The following is a 16,151-nucleotide window of genomic DNA, read 5'->3' on the forward strand; positions in this document are numbered from 1 at the left end:
TATTCAAACACCTTTTCAATAGAATAGAGCGAATTAACAAAGTCATTGGGGCTAAGGTTACCCTCAAAGTCCGGAATGTCAATCTTAAATCCATGGTCATCTTTCATGGGTCTTCTCCGCATCCTAGTGTCCTCATTATCACTAGAGTCACTAAAAGCAAGTAATTCCTCTTCATAGTGTATGGGTGGGGGTGATTATCTATGTGGTCTTTGGGGATGAAAAAGTTGGTGAGGTGGAGGTAATAGTGTTCGAATGTGTTTAGATGGATTAGGTGTTTGGTTTGGGTGTATGTCCCTTACAAGTTATAGGATTTGGTCTAGTTGTTCCCTAAGCTCATAGATCTCTCCTTGGAGCTTTTGATATCTAAATTGCCAAAGATGGAGTAGGGAAGATGATTCATTCCTTTAGGACATTTTGGTGTTTGTATCGTAGGTTAAATAGGATATGGTTAGTGTTTGAGGTATAGTTTGCATGAATAGAAGGTTTAGTCTTGGCTTTGATTGTGTCTATGCTTGGGTGATTTTTGGGTAAATGTTTGTGTATGGTGATGTTTAATGTTTTGAGTTAAGAAAAGGTGTGCAATAAGGCTTGAGTTTACACTAATATGTAGGTAGAAAGATATAGTAAAAGAAAAATGCATACAAAAATATTTCAACACACAAACCAGCCAAAATAATTTCTAACAACGATTAAGTTCAAAGAAAACTCGCCTCTTCAACCAAAGCTCTGATATCAATTGATATGTTTCTAGGTCACTTGAAACTTTAAATTCAAAGTTTATGTAAGTTCAAGCAAGAATCAAGTTATCCTCTCAAATGAATAATTTGATCAAGTGAGAAAGTAGTTGCAAGCAAACAATCATGCAAACAAAACAATATAATGAGCAGGATAACTCTAAGCCTTAAAGGACAACTCCACCGGCCAAGGATGATCCACTACTAATCCTAGTCACAAGAGATTGGCTAAAGGAACGTTGTGCTCAAGAACACAATGCATATAATTTCATTCAACAAAAGTTAGCCTTTTACATGTGCTAATCAAGCATTTATATAGGCTTAAAAAAACAACAAATAAACAAGTTTTGAATTCAAAATACATTAAAATAAGCCTTGAAATCCTATCCAAGATAAACATTAGTTTATGTGTTATGCCTAAAAAGGAAAGGGGATAAGTTGCCACTCATATTGTCATTCCTTGCCTTGCCGAATTGAGTAAATTTTGAGCTTGTCACTTGTCTCCTTGCCTTTGGCTTTCTTTGACCTTGCTTGCAATTCTTATGATGGCTGACATGTTATAACAAAGTTCAATTACACAAAGCACAAATTAACTAATACAAAATTAATTAAGCATCAATTAAGATAAACAACTCCATTAGGCTTAGATATTCGTCTTGGATCCAATTGATTGAACTATACCCAAATGAAGCACTTGGACCCAAAAGAATTAGGGTTGTCGAATGGTAGAGGAAGTGAGCTTGGGCTCGGGCTTGCTTGTGTTATGCCTAAAGGTCTTATTTGAATCTTTATCATATACAAATGAAGACTTTTATCAATGTCACCCTTGTTAGGAAAGTCATCTTCTATGAATGTCGCATCTTTAGATTCTATTTTAGTCATTCTTCCATTAGAGTCCTTCCTATGAATGCATACCTTTTGGAGTGTTATGAGTATCTTATAAAGATACATTTATTTCCTCTTGGTCCCAATTTTCAAAATTTACTAGAGATGTCATAGATGTATGTTGCTGACCTCTAGGGTTGTATCATATTCAAATCAAGTTTTCTATCTGTATATAACTTATAAAGAGTGGAAGTAACTGACTTAGTGGGCACTTAACTAAATACATAAGTCGTAGTCAATAGGGTATCTCCCTTATATGAAATTGGGAGATTTGCTTGCATTATCATAGACCAAACCATTTCTAACAAAGTTCGGTTTCTTCTCTCCGCTATACTATTTTGTTACGAGTTCTTAGAATCGCTAGCTGCCATACAATTCCTTTTTTACTACATAATTCCTTAAATTTAGTAGATAAATAGGCCAAACGACTATTTCCCACCCAAGGTAGGTTGTAATGTCAAGTTTCCACCATTTAACTATGGAAACACCAAATACCCACCCATGACTGGTTAAATTTAATGAAACCCTAACCCTTGAAAATTTAATCTCATTTTTCCCCCTAAAAGTTTAAAAACTAACATTTTTCCCTAAGCTAAGTTTGAAAAAATCGCATTTCCCCCCCTAAGGTTTAGTTTTCGACCCTTTCACTTTCTCTGGTGCCATCGCCAGCCGTCTCCCTCTCCCGACGGTTTCTCTTCCACTGACGGCCCCTCTCAACTCCACCCCAACCCATCCGATGTAGAGAGATATTATTTGGAAAGAGAAATCGTCTTCCCAGACAACGAAGATGAGATCGATCGATCTCGTCTTCGTTGTCATGGTCTTCCCAGATGAAGACAACTCGTCTTCCTAGAGGATGACGAGTCATCTCGTCTTCATCTGGGAAGACGATCGTCTTCCCAGACGATGACGATTGGGAAGACGAAGAACATTGTCTTCCTCGAAGAAGTTCTTCGTCTTCCACGATTTCTCCGACGTCGATCGAACATCCAAATAAGAGGAAAAAGATTGTCGGAAGGAAATGATGCTTCGAGAGGGAGAGGCCGTCAGTAATAGAGTCGGAGATGTCACCGAAGATTTCAAAACAAAACCTTAAGGTGAAACTGTGATTTTTTAAAACTTAGGTTGGGGGAAAATTTTAGTTTTTAAAGTTTAGGGGGGCAAAAGTAGATTTTATTTTATTTTATTTTTAATATTATAAAGAAAATGACAATTTTACCCTTACCACCGTTAATTTTAACTTGTCATAGGTGGGTATTTGGTGTTTCCATTGTTAAAGGGTGGAAACTTGACATTGCAGCATACCTTGGGTGGGAAATAGTCGTTTGGCCAGATAAATATTCATGTCCTTGATCAGTTTTCAAGGTTTTTATTCTTCTGTCTAATTGATTCTCAATTCATTTATATAATGTCTAAAACAATTTATTGTTTTTGACTTACCTGAGATCAGATAGACATGACCAAAATGTGAATAATTATATATGAAAATGATGAAATAGATGCACATTTTCTAACTCTGACATTTAAAGGACCACAAATATCTGAGTTTACATGTTACGAAGGAAGCTCAACTCTAACAGTTTTGCCAAAAGGTTTTCTAATAGTTTTTCCTACTAAACAATGTTAATAAATAAGTAGATCTAATTTTGCGATAGGTCCTAATAAACCTTCACGGGGCCAGTTTATTCATTTTATCTTGGCTAATGTGCCCTAATTAGCATGTTATATATTTGCATCCACATTCAGACTACTAGGATTTACAAATAACAAAAAACTAATAGAATTATCATAATTACATAATGAGTTATCTAGTACCATAAAACCTTCTAACAGAAATCAAAATTCATAATATATAGTATCATAATAAATTTTAAGCAAGTTCTACAAGAAAAATAAATTGTATCCTAGCTTTAATAGAACAAGCACGAAGAGAAAATTTCATCGAATTTATGGAGCGTATAGGACTTTATATAGGTATAAGGTTTGAACACTATGCAAAACTAATTTGCATATGTCCGTTCCTTTTACTTATACTTTTATGTTATTGCTCATATAAATCTATCATGTTTCCCTCAGTATTCAATGAAATTCCACGAAAGCTCCTCTATCATGAGCTACATGGTTAGTGGTTCATGAGTCTATAGTCCACATAGGATGAGATTCAGTTAATAAAATGATATGGGAAACATAAATCTAACAATTTGAGACAGGATAAGACAATACTTTCTTTGGCTCCATGTATTTATGGGAGAAATGACCTTTATTTCTACAATTGTAACAAGTTATATTGGTCTTCTCTTTTTTCCCTAGATATTTAACAAAATTCTGTGAAAGCTCCTCTATCACGACTATATGGTCTATGGCTCTTAAGTCTACAGTCTACATAAGATGAGATTCAGTTAATAAAACAGTATTAGAATCATAAATCTCACAATTTGAGACAAAATAAGATAATGCTTTCTTCAGCTCTATGCATTCATGGGCGAAGTAACCCTTATTTTGTAACAGGTCAGATTGGTCTTATTTTTTTTCTAGTGTATGTCTCTTTTGCGCTTGAACCACGTATTTTTATTCACAAGTCCTTGGACGATCTCTTTCCCTTCATTGGATTTATGCCATTTTTACTTGTAGCCAAAAAACTTCTTAGAATTAGACTTAGCAACTTATGTGTGAGCACTTGGTCTAACAACCTCTAGGCATTCAGCTTCCAATTTAAGGTGGCAAGCAATGTCATTGAAAGTCTTGATGTTATCAAAGTGAGTCACATTGACTTTCATGTGTTTTCAACTATAAGGTAGAGATCGTATAACAACTTGAACTTATTGTTCATCAATCAGGTCATGCACAGCCTTCTTTAGACCAGTTATCATTCTTGAAATTTCCCTTAAATGTTGCTTATCGACTTGTTAGGAACTTTCTTGTATGTATAAAACTTGATAGTCAATTATCTAAGTTTAGAAATGGTGATTCCTCTAAACTTCTCTATTAATGCCACCCATATGACATGTGTAGTTAAATTACTTATATTGATAAGCAATGTCATCATTCATTAAGTTGATAAGAATTCCTTTAGTAGTTGAATATTTCTTTTTCTAGAAGTTATAAGAGTCCATGCCACACTTATGTTGGGCATTGTTAGGATTCTACCCCTTAGCTAGCTAAGACTCTTTTATGACCTAATTAACAACCTCTAAGGCCTCTTATTCATCTAGAATATAATGCATTCTCATTCTTAATATCATATAGTCGTCCCTATTCAATCTTTCACCTTTATTCAAGTCAACAATAATATTTTTCAAAGTCATTATTTATGTAACTACAAAGACATGCCAACACAACACCAATAAAATAAGATATATACACATTTTATTATCGCAATTATGCATTAAAATTAAAATACTTTACATAACACATAAAATCGAAAGTTCACTATATTTCGAATTATCTTCTATGACATAAATGTTCAATATTTTAAAAATTAATCTAGTCGTGCCAATTTAATTCTAGATGAGAATTTTAAATTCTACCAATCTCATAATTCTCATCAATAGTCAAGACAATTTATTGAATCAACAAATGGTTCACAATATTCATAATTCAAAATGAAGTTTCATACAAAATCATTCTAATATAAAATATATATAGTACATGAAATTCAAAACATTTCAATGACTACGATCATTCGTGACTAGAATTACTATCTGAACCATCCTTGATCCAAGCCTTATAACTGTTAAAACATGGCATTTTAACTAATAACTGCTCTTCCACTCTATACTAGTGATGGGGACAAAAGACCTTGGTGCATCTCCATCAAGACAATGCAACAACGCATAAACTCAATTCTAAAAGTTACTATTTATTTGGCACAACAACAATTTGTCTTTAATTTTGTCCAATCAACTGACCTCCAAATCATGCAAATTATATATCATTGGAAAAAACATTCAAAGAGCTTTCTAACGGTATATAATATCAACCACAACTCAATTAACAAGGCATTAAAAACTAGCTTCAAAGTTTGCTGGTAAAAACTGAAAATGATAAAATCACTCATTATGAATAGTATCGGAGGCATACAACACATATTCAAGTCTTCATAATTTAGATTTCAAGGGTAACAAGAAAAATAATCAAGGCATAAAGGAAAGTTCCACCAATCTTGGGGTCTTCCACCACCAATCTTCCACCAAGAATGATTGGATAAAAGAAATGAGAAAAAAAAGCCAACAAAGTTTTCTTCAAGTTTTCATTCAAAAAGCAAAAGCCAACCTATTACAAATAAAGATACACCCCTTTATAGGAAGCATGGATGGCAATGATACAATATTTCCTACAAAAGTAAACTAAAATGACATGAAATAAGCTAAGTCATTTATTCTAAACCAAGCCCATACATAGTAATTAACTAAAGACAAAAGTTAGTTGTTTTTTCCTTAACTTTAGGAATGATATTTCCTAACTAAAACAACTAAATTCTAATTTAGTTCTAATGTAACTAAAAACCAATTTTGGGTTCTTTAGGCTTCTCAAAATAATGCTTACACGTTTGGGCCATTGATAGACTTCTAAAATCATACTTTTGGATCAATTGGAGCAAGCTATTCACTTGGACCTTGGGTGCATGCAATGAGACTATACCCAAAAGTGGTTTTGGGCCAAAATTGAATGTGCAATCCTTCCTTTGGCTTGGAATTTGCTAGAACTTTATTCTTCTTGGCTTCAAAAGCTGTATGGAGACTTGAGGATGGCTTGGAACCCAAAAATGACAATGAAGTCGCCTATACATCATCTTCTATTTTTTCAATGATCCTCGAAGTGACTTTATCCATTATAAAGTTCTTACATTGTTTGTGATGGCCAACATGCCTTGCACTCCATTGATTTGGGAAAATGGAGAGAGCTGTGGATTTTCTTATGTTCATGACAATGTTTTTCTCTTCTACAAGTTGTAACTCATACAAACAATCCCAAAAGGTCATTACTTTGTTATTGTCCTAGATAAGATTAGTGATTATGGGAGCCCAATGGTTGGGCATCGACATCAAAAGTTTATAATTCCTCTCATTATGGGATAAAGATATGTCTTATTTCTCAATTCCATTATTCTCCTAGTCATAGTCCAAATATGAATGAAGAAGTTATACTCCAGATTAATTTTATAGTTCAGATAGTAGTTCTTAGTTAACATGTTCACCTTATATATGAACAACAAATGGACAATAATAAATTATACAAGCTTAACAATACAAACAATATACGTTCACATGTTACATAGCAATATATAATTCAAAACACATTTACAAAACATTGATAAGTGATCGACTCATACAGAAGTAGATTGCATAAGCTCTTATACAACATGGGACCTATGAGATCCTAGTCAATGCATCAATCTGAGCTTGTAAAAGGTGCCACCCATCGACAAAAACTTGTACATGCTCTCACACATTGAAAAAAAGCTTTACATGTTGCCATGCGTTGGAGAAAGGTTTTCACGTGTCAAGACACGCTTTTATGAGCTGGTGCCAAACTTTTTCTAGTGCTGATCAAATGTTGACTATTGATTGGTTAATTGTTGACCATTGGTTGATCAAACATTAACCGTTGATCGATCAAATATTAATCATGACCAATCAAACATTGACCATGATAGCCAACCAACCAATAAGTTAAGACCCAAGTCAGGTCGTCCAGTTGACTAGATGGGTTGACCTATTGACTAATGGGTTTTAACTAACCCGTTGACTAACAGGTCAAGTAATCAAGTTTTTTCAACCTGATTACAACCCGTGATGCATATGAACCTAGAAATTTGCTAACAAAAGTAGTTATCTTTCGATTGATGATCAATAGTGACATGATGGGGCTTTTGAAGCCCATATCACAATGATTTTATTCAATGCATTTTTTGGTACCAATGTTGCTAAAATCCAACAAATTTGGTACATGAAAGTAACGATTTTTGGGTGAAAATAAGCTATTGAAATTCATCAATTTGATGCATTTCCAATGTAATTTGTTATCTCAAAGCATACATATCATAACTAGAAATCACCCTAACATGATTCTAGGCAATAACTATACATAATAACATCAAATTAATCAAGAAAATGTTAAGGAGTTCATGCATTTTTTTCCCAAAAAAATCACTGTTCATAACATTCTAAACCCAATTCATTTTCTAGAAATATTTTTGCATCATAAACATCATAATAAACCATATAACATGGCTCTAATACCAATGCAAGCAAAAATTAATAATTTCAAGGTCAAAGAAAGTACATACCCAGATTGCAATTCGTGTGTTCTTTGGTGATGTTTGATGATCCAAGCATTCCAAATAATAATCTATAACACAATTTGCCTTCTTACCTTTTTGGATTTTGTAGATTTAGGTTTATGTATTCTATATTGTTTTCTACAGGGAAGAAGAGAAGAAGCAACGCTCTTTCTTTTATATAACTTCTTTTATATATTAAAACGGCAGTTAGGATCTTAAACTTTACATCCTAATTGATGCGTACATAGGTTTTTCTCCATTTTTTAGCTCTATATCTTCCTCAAGTCACCATGCCACCCAAGAAGCTAAGATAAATAAATTTCCAGCAACATACAAGCCTAAGGATGCAATACCTCCTCAATTTTGTCTAAATCCACCTTTTGGTATAGCCTCCTTAAGTGTACTTAAGACCTACTTATATAATTGCTCCAATTGACCCAAAAGTGCAACTTTTGAAGTCCACTATTGGCCCAAACGTCCAAGACTCCCTTTTGAAGGCCAAAGAGGTCAAAGTATGCCTTTAGTTGGTTTTGAACTAGAAAAGAAGATGGTTACCTTAGTTAGGAAACAAGTTTCCTACATTTAAGGAAAATGTGTACTATTTTGTCTTGTATTCATTAAATTGGGTATGGGTTTAGTTTATGATGGATGGCTTAGCATACATTAGGGATTTTAGTTGTTTTTATATTAATTTTGTTGACCAAAGTGTATCATTGTCATCTATGCCTCTTATATAAAGGGAAAGTCTTCATTTGTAATTGGTTGGTTTTTTGCTTTTGAATGAAAATTTGAAGGTTTGTTGGCTTTTATCTCATTTCCTTTATTCAATCATTCTTGGTGGAAGATTGGTGGTGGAAGACCCCAAGGTTAGTGGAACTTTCCTTTATGCCTTGGTTATTTTTCTTGTTACCCTTGAAATCCAAAGTGTGAAGACTTGAATGTGTGTTGTATGCCTCAGGTTATTGTTCACAGTGTGTGATTTTACAATTTCCAATTTTTGCCAGCAAACTTTGAAGCTAGTTTTGAATGCCTTGATGATTGAGTTGTGGTTGACATTATATACCGTTAGAAAGCTCTTTGAATGTTTTTTCCAATGATATATAATTTGCATGATTTGAAGGTCATTTGGTTGGTTAAAATTGAAAGACAAATTGCTATTGTGCCAAATAAATAGTGATTTCCATAATTTAGTTTGTGTGTTGTTGCATTGTCTTGATGGAAACGCACTACTAATTGTTGCTAATTCTTATCCCATAACTGCCAAAGGTAGATGTATAAGTTTAACTACATAGGTTATTGTGATATTTCAAGCATAATGAATCGAGTCAACCCATCATGGATGGATCAGATCCAATAAGATCCATTTAAAAGATTTTGAAAATAATCTACAAATTCATCTCTCACCTTACTCTTCTCTACTTCAATGCTTTAATCTTTGTAGCAAATGCTATTAATGACATTTTTATTACATCTACTTTTCATGCATTTGTAGAAGTAACTAATGTTTTAGTCACCCTCTTTAAGCCAACAGATTATAATCTTTTGCTTGGAGAAGGATTCTTCTTTCCAACTAAGAATTCTTAATTCTTCAACTCTAGCTTTCTTTTTATTCACTAAGGTTTCATCATGAGGGTAATAATCAACTTATTTTGAACACTTTCAAGCAAGTTTTTAGCACTTCTAACTTTACTCAGAAGGTACCGATACATTTTTTTGTTGAGCTTCTTCAGCTTGATTTTTACCTACTTAAGCTTAGTATAAAGCTGAAACATAGGCTCCCATTAACCCTCTTTTTCCAAACCCTTTCCACAATAGGAAGGAAATTCCAATGTTCCACCCAAAGCTTCCTACATTCTCCACTCAATAATGTTAAATCAATTAAGTCAGGGAAGTTATTTTGCACACTTATTTCCACAACACTTTCCAACACTAGAGCAGTAACATAACCCAAAAAGGAAATAGAAAACACCAATTTACCCATCATCAAGCTAAAAACTGTAACACCTACCAATAAGAAAGAAAAAGTAGAAGCCATACAAAGCAAAGGAAAACAAAGCAAAAAACATGGCACAACTCCTAGTCAACTTTGCATGAAGAAAACAAATAGACTAAATAACTACAAGAGTCCACCACGCACCTTACAAGTAGAGAAATAATGCAAGCCCAACTATAAAATAAAACACCAAACATAATCCTTTAAAGCCCAACCAATAACTAATCCGTGTAAGAGCCACCTAACAAGCAACAAGCCTTCACACTAGTAGTAAAAAACCAAACATAAATCCCTAACACACCACAATCAAACCCAACACACATGCCACTAATGCAGGAAAACTCCAAACCTCTGCAAACCTTGAGTCTCCAACCAAAGATGGGATAAACAACCCTAAGACCACACAACTCCATCACTTGAATCAAAGGCTGATAACATGCACACCCAAAACACAAAAACACTCTAAGAGACCAGCCATAACACCAGAACCACACAAAACTCAAATACCAAAAGCAACCACCAAGACCCCTCACTAGTAGAGCACACAACAACAACACCAAAAAGAGCCTAGCACAACCAACAACCTAGAAGGAATAGCTCGCACCACCACCTAGGGGATAACAACAACAAATCGAGAACACAAACAAGATCATACCACTAAACAAAATAAGACACAACATATCGGAGACCAGAGAGCCCCTATTTGAAGTAATTGGCACCTAAAAGGCCATCAACCAAGGATGAGAAGAATGAAACAAGATGACCAAGAAAGATGACAAAGCAACCTATTTCTAGAGAAAGGAAAGAGAAAACACCATGAAAAAGATAATAGTATTTTTTTGAAAAGCTATTAGGCAATTATGTTCCCCTTTTGTTCCTCTTCTAGCATATGTAAGATTTCTTTGTAGAGGTGTAAGGGCATTCAAATTAGGCAATTACTTTTCTAATTCAAATTTCCATGAAAAATAAGTAATTGTAAAAGGTATATCGATTTAAAAGATTGTTAATTTTTCTTGTTCGGTGATCATTATGAGAATATTTTGTATAAAATTCTAAACTGGTTTATCTTTTTATTAGAGTGTAATTGTTGCATCAATATAAAAGACTTCTTTTTCTTGTAGAATATTAAATAAGAATTATCCAATCGCTAATTACTTGTTTAGTGTTTTTATGCTTTCAAGTAGAATTATTGCAATCGCTAATTACTTGTCCAGTGTTTTTATGTCATCAAGTAGAATTATTGCAGTTGCAGACTACTACATAACATGTTATAACCATGAAACGAATGTCATAAAGTTTAAAGAGATTAGATGAATTTTAAGTTTCAGATTCAAAAGGTTGCATTAATTTGGCCTAACAAATTGGTTCTCCATATATTAGGTGTAGTATTAATTGATTTTGTGTAGACTTGACAATTCGTGTCATTAGTTTGTGTTTGTATCGTATTAATTCAGATTTTGGGTTGAAGACCTTAAACCCTAACTTGATTGAAATAAAATTGTGTCAAAAATTTCCAATCCTAAATCAAACTGAAATATTTTTCTATTAACCTGATTAGACCCAAAATAAACCAAATTATGTAACAATTAAAGTCGTGTTAACACACAATAGGTCATGACGTGATTTATAAAAAAATAATACACTTTGTCAAATGTCACAAAATAACACAATTTGTTACAAAATAATACGCAAAAAGACATACTTACCAAATTAAAATACACAAAAAATATTTTGGCACAAAACAACATTTTGTCGAAACAAAATTATTTTATTTCAAATTAATAGTAATAGTTTGCTTATTATCTTTTATAAGATCAATTGTAGAATTAGAGGTGTGCACAGTTTGAAAAACCAATTTAAAAATTTTTCAAACTAAACCAAACCATATTAGGTTTCAAACTAAACTAAAAAAATACAATTTTGTTTGGTCTAGATTATGATTTGAACTTATTAAAATTATTCATTTATAAATATATATATTATTTTATAAAATTAATTGAATTATATTTTTCTAGAACATAGTATTAACATATAAAATAAATATAATATATATATATATATATATATATATATATATATATATATATATATATATAGTATACATGTAAAGAAAATAGCAAAATAAATTTGAAAAAAAAAAAACAAGTTATACATCTAATTGTTTATTAAAAAATTTTATCAAAATAATTATATATTTATTTTTAAAAAATACAGTTTATAGTTTGGTTTGATTTAAAAATCTCCTAACTATAACACAAACTGAAAACTATTTTTAAAAAATTTATCAACTCAAACCAAACCATTTTGCAATCCAATGGGTATATTTGATTATTACCATCCAATACAACAACAGTAAATAATTGACCTAAATATCTACCTTTTAAAAATGTAGCATCAATACAAATGACTGGACGAATATGTTGTTAGAATGCACAAATACTATAACCCAATGCCATGTAAAAATATTTAAATCGTTTATACTCATCTGTTGGTGTATGTGTCATAGTTCTCGGATTACAACGAACTAAATTGTAACAATACTCTGACAGCAACATAAACAACTCTTCTAATGTGTCATGCTTATGTATATAATATATTAATTTTATATCGGTCAATGATGTCCACAATGATCAACCAATATAAATCGAGTCCTCAAAATTTACCTTAAAGCTCGAGCCCCCACTTGCCTATGATGAAGTAATATCTGATCTCTAAGACATCTGTGCTAGTTATCCATATAAAGTAGTTCAAAACTGTCATTTTCTCCCACCCTCTTTGCCTATGTATGTCATTTACATTATTGATTACAACATTTAATCTCTCATTTGAGTGTGTTTGGCTTGTGCACTTTAAATTGATATCCCTTCTTAAGAGCATCTCGAGTTACTGCATCAATGGCATGTTATTTACTTGAACATAATGTATCAATTTTTGGAGAATCACCATCTCTTTGCACTCCTCAGTTTCTAAATGTAGATGGCTGATTAAGAAAATTGGGTAACCGATGAAATGCATCAATACAAACATTCCCACCATCAGGATTTGTTTGCGGGAAACTACTTGTATCTTCAATATCTTCATTAACATGTATCTTTTCTTCAAACTCTAGTTCTTCGATAGGAATATCATGCATAATCTTCCCTTCAAATTCACTCTAATTTGGAAAATTTTCTTCATTGTCACAAATAAATTCTTCTGCACTATATAATACATAAACATGAATATCATTTAAGTATGCAAAGTCTTCCTCAGAAAATTCTTATTTTGGATTGATCCCTATATTTTGAATCTTTCTAAACCAATCTCATGATCTTGTGGATAACTACTCAGTTTACCATCTTGTAAACTCTCATCTGCTTGTTGAATATCTTAACTATCATCATTAAGTGTAATTGTTATAAAAACTAAAACACATTCTTTAAAGAGGTCAAACAGACCATTAAGAACTTCAATATCTTCATCATTTGAAATTTTAACAAGGATATCATCGTCAAGATGTCTTGGTTTCATACTTATTTGAATGTTAAATACTGTTCAATCTATGTTACACTTTTCACTCACTATTTGGATTAATCCTTCGAATGTCGTGTGTTTTGGAATTTTAATCAATTTCCTGTTACCTCTAACATATCTTATTATGTTATCACCTCATTCTATCCATTCCCCCCCCCCCCCCTCCCCTCTATCCTCTATCTAATTGAAACACATCCCGCTATTTAGATTAATCCTACAATGAAATATATAATCAACATAAATAACATAACCAAAAATACTATTTACAAACATTATTTTATTATTAAGTTCAAGTTTTGTGATTTTATTTCTATTGGATCTGGGTCCACCCATGACGGGTCGACCTAACCCGATTTGATTAACTGCCAAAGGGCAGTTATTAGCAGTTATTATTGGCAGTTGGACTTTTATATAAAGTCCTAACTGCCTCCCAAAAAATGTGATGAAGTGGTGATGTGAGGAGAGAACACCATTTTACAGAGAACTCTTCTCTCCTGCCAAGACTAATATGCATAGTAAATTAGTCTCCCAAATGGAAATTAGTACGTTGGCAAATGGCGTCGTGGAAATAGACTAACGTCAACACCTCGCGTAGAATTCGAAAACGCTTCATCGAACACATAAACGGGTACGCAAATTCTATTTACAGATTTCACAGAATTCGGATCCTGGCATGTTTAATTGTTTCTAACATTGGTATCAGAGCCTAGGATACATATTTGTTATGTTTTCTGTGAATGATATTGCGTATATTATACGAATTAGAATCTGTATATAGAAATTTGTTTAAAATTTGTTTTTGGGGATGAATTTAATTCGGCCAAAATTGCATGAAATTGGTGTTGGGAAAAATGTTTGATGTATGCTAGGAATAATATTACATGTTTTAAATTGAAAATCAACTCGAATTAACGCTGGAATCGATCAAAATAGACCCAAATCTGAGACCCAAGGCATATTTTTTCTTGCTCGCCGTTTCAATGGATTCTGGCGCCATCGACACCGGAACTTGGAACGATTAGACTCTGTGTTGACTGGGCTACAAAAGCCCTATGGTCTTGTCGTCGAAAAATCGTTGAAAAATGGCCAATTAGATGGACAGCAAGATTAGGGTTCATCGCGCTATTTCAGGTCAAAATCGGGTTGGAAAAACCTGATTACTCAAATCGGAGGTCAACAGGTTAGTCAATACCCAAACCGGTCAATGGGTTAACCCGTTTAGTCAACCGGGTCACCCAATCCAGATCCTGACCCATAGATAACCTGATCAACTGTTGATCGGTCAATGGTCAAATAGTTGACCTATCAACAGTCAACATTTGACCAGGCGTGAGCCCATTTTCGACGCGTGAATGAGTTTCCCAGCACGCGGTGACGTGTGATAGCATTATTTCAGCACATCTGAGTTATCCCTGGCACGTAAGGGTGCGTGCATACACATATACGACACGTGGAGGCACGTGATAGCACGTACAGACATATATACGGTGTGTAGAGGCACGTGCGGTGTTTACTTGGCGCGTGAAAGAGCTTATGAACTTATTTCTGCCTATAAACACCCACTTTCAGAGTGTATTGGCACGTGAAACTTGTTTTCTAGTCCTTTGGAAGTTGTGTAGTACTTGGATTGGTAAATGAGATGTGTTCCATGGGTCTTACGACGTATAATGACATATAATATCTTATTCCAACTCCCGAAAACACATATTGGTGTTTTAGGATACATGTTTCTACTTCATGCAAATTTATTGATTAGAGACCATCACGTTGCATGTAGAAATTATTAATATCCTATTGAATTCTCTTAATTGGGAAAAAGAAAATACCCATGCGTGAATATGATCCCCGTAATCAATGATCTTATTCGGGACAAGAATTTGAAAACTTTTGGGATTGAGTGGATTCATTACAGCTTGCTATAGAGTGACACTTAGTAATGTACGATAGAATATTCATTATTTTATCGTTATTCCTAAAATTAACATAATGCGAGGTATTTGACCTAACACAAATGTAATAGAGACTTTATCATGGATAAAGTGACTTAAAGATCGATACGGGTTGATGAAATGGTCCTAGTCAAAATAGATGATGCATTCGTTGTATCATATATATTTGTTAAGTATGGGAATTCTGAGATTGGTAGAATTTAATGAAATTCTCATCCATAATTAATATTGGCGCAATTAGATTAAAGTTTAAAATGTCAAGCATTTGTGTCATGAGAGATGATTGGGAACATAGTGAACTTTCGATTTTGTGTCTTATGTGAGATATTTTAAAATTTTAATGCGTAATTGCGACAATTGATGTGTATTTGATTGCATTGATAGCGTTGTGTCAGATAAATGTCTCTATAATCTAGTTAACCATAACATCTTAGAAAATGATGGCTGATTTGAATGAGAATTATACTGAATAGAGAGAATTAAACCATGTGGCATTTGAAATGCACAATATCCTAGATGAGCAAAAGGCTTTAGAGGCTATGAATCAGGTTAAGATTTAGTTGTGGCTGACTAAGAGATAGAAACCTAATTAGTGTCTTACACAAACGTGATGTGGACGCACATCACGCATGTAAGAAGCAAGATCCACTTTGTGTGATATCTTGATTAGTTTCATGATTATCAATCTGGTAAATAAGTACCATGAAAATTCAACTGCATATGCCATAAGTCTAGTTTTAGTTGAAAAGTTTGGAGGAACTGTAGTCCCCAACTGATGACAGTTGATTTTTGAA

The sequence above is a fragment of the Mangifera indica genome, chromosome 16, assembly GCF_011075055.1.
Source record: "Mangifera indica cultivar Alphonso chromosome 16, CATAS_Mindica_2.1, whole genome shotgun sequence".
NCBI classification, from domain to species: Eukaryota; Viridiplantae; Streptophyta; class Magnoliopsida; order Sapindales; family Anacardiaceae; genus Mangifera; species Mangifera indica.